Consider the following 2,673-nt stretch of genomic DNA (forward strand, 5'->3'; position numbering starts at 1 on the left):
ATTCATGATGATGAAGATGATGATAGCACATTTATTAAATGCCTCCTACATGGTGGAAACTCTGATTTATGAGCTAACATCTGTGTGTCTTTATGTTACCACCACACTGCTTTGATTACTGTAATTTTGTGATATGGTCTGAAATCAGGAACTGTGAGATCTCCAGTCTTGTTCTTTTCCAAGATTACTTTGGATATTTGGGTTGCTTGAGATTCCATACACATTTTATGATAGAGTTTTTCCAGTTGTGCAAAAAATGCCATTGACATTTTGATAGGGTTGCACTGTGGGAATTAGGGAATGCACTTTAAAACTACAACCTTATTCATTTCTTGTGACACCTATGAGATAGGTTCTATTATTTCTGAAATGCACATAAGAAAGTGGAGGCAGTGATCTTGTACCATTTTACAAAATGTTGATACTGAGCTGTGGAAATTCAGGCAGTGCTTTAAATTTCTTTCCCACTACTAATAATGAATATTATTATCATTATCATCTATCTCCATTCTTTTACCTTATTCCTATAATCTAGTTTTGTCTGTGGGGTATCTTGATAGGAGTTAGAAATTTGGCTCCAGAGCCCCAGGTCCCCAGACAGGGCTTTGACAACTGGATTATCCCAGCAGTGAGATCACAGTCTGCCTGGAAAAACCAACTCCCCCAGCTCTAACAAATTAGCATTGTATGTACTGGGATGGTTGATGCTTTTCACAGGGGACCATGCTGGGGCCATGACTGAGCCTTACCCCTGTACATGTTGCTGTGGCAGCAGCTCTCCAATGATTCACATGTGGCAGGAGTTCCAGAGATGGTGCCTCAAATTCATTGCCCAGGTGTACATTTCATGTGGTATTAGTCAGAACCATCCTTAGGGAAGGTGTGTGTGGAGCAGCCCAAATGAACAATGATTTTTAAAACATTTTTTCTTAGGGAAAAGTTCTAAAATGTTCATAAGTACAGAGAGTAGTATCATGAGTGCCCATGTCTGAGTATTTTTATATTGATGAAATCAAGTAAGAAAGAACATCAAGGACAGCTTTGAAGAGGAAAAGAATTTGAGAAAGACATCACAAAGGAGGGAGTGATAAATGGGAGGGGCTGTGCTCAAACAAAGGCTCTTTGTAAGAAGGATGACAAACGCCAGAGGGTGATGGTGCACCACACCCTTAGGAACATTCCTGATGCCTCCCACAGGATTTAAGAATAAATCCATCATAACGAAAGTTAATATTTATTAAACCTTTCCTATGTGCTAAGCATGACCTTATAAACTTATGAGGCAGCCATTATTGTTATGGTGCAAAGCACCGTCTTACAAACTTATGAGATAGTCATTATTATTATTATTTGTAAGATGCCCATCTCACAAAGGAGAAAATTGCAGCTGTGAGAAGTTAAAGTTCACTTTTTAAAAGTTTTGTGGCTGATCAATGTCAGAGGCAAGATTTGAACCCAGGATCTTCTGACTCAAGAGCCTCTACTAATAATATGCCTGTGTTTACAAAGCCTGGTTTATAGGCTTTTGGACTCAAAACCACTAGGGCACTTGTTAAAAGTAAGTCTGCTTATTATATGTACCATGGTGAGAACTTGCTTTTATAATTAACCCAGGTTAATTCAATGGCTGGGGTAATAACATGCTACTGAAAGAATTTCACTAACCAAGGCATTTAAAAAACATGATTAATGTTGTCATTGGTTTCAAGGGAGATTTAAATAACTATATTGTCATTTTCTGAGGGAAAGAAGAATGTACAAAGATGAAAGCTATCTTTTAAATTAATAAGCCAGATTTTCGCCAGGGCTTAAATCATTCATTGATTGCAAGGCAGGGGCATACAGAGTTAAAAGAACTCTTTAATTAGTGCCTTGGAATTTCATTGATAACAGGAAATATTAAGTATCATGCTGAAATTTCTTTTATCCCTTTGTAACTGGACTACCATGAGGCTTTCTTGGGTCCAGGTTTTGCCTGGTACGTCCAAAAAGAAAACAGATCAACTCCAGAAGCCTTGACAACAAATTTTCATCAAGGAATATTCTTTTCCTAGTCTTAATGAATTTTATTAGAAAGAATAACCTCAAAATAGAACTGATGATGGTTAAAATGTCACATTGTACAATGTTAGAGGTTTTTTTAAAAGACCAAATTGCCTTGATCAAATTTAGATCTGCAAATATTTGTTAAGGGTAATTAGACTTGATAAAAACAATGGTCACAAAAGAAAATTTACAATGCAGAAGCTATAATGGATGCAATTTGATAGATGTATTAAATACTTCCTGAGGTGGTACAGTGGTAAAGAATTTTCCTGCCAGTGCAGGAGACAGAAGAGATGGATGTTTGATCCCTGGATTGGGAAGATCCCCTGGAGCGGGAAATGGCAACCCATTCCAGTATTCTTACCTGAAAAATTCCAGAGGAGCCTGGCAGGCTACAGTCCATGGGGTCATAAGAGTCGGATGCGACTGAGCATGCACACACACAACACAAAACAGAAATAAATTCTTTCACTTCAGAAAATGTATTATGCCTGCATTCATAAACATGGAGTCCAAGGGACTGTAGTCAAAACATTCACCTGGCACGAATGGTCAGGGTCATGCTCGGGAGAGAATGCCCAGTGCCCACCAGAGGACAGTTTCTGGAGCTCAGGCATATGTGTGGAG

This window comes from Capricornis sumatraensis, chromosome 5, assembly GCF_032405125.1.
Source record: "Capricornis sumatraensis isolate serow.1 chromosome 5, serow.2, whole genome shotgun sequence".
Lineage (NCBI taxonomy): Eukaryota > Metazoa > Chordata > Mammalia > Artiodactyla > Bovidae > Capricornis > Capricornis sumatraensis.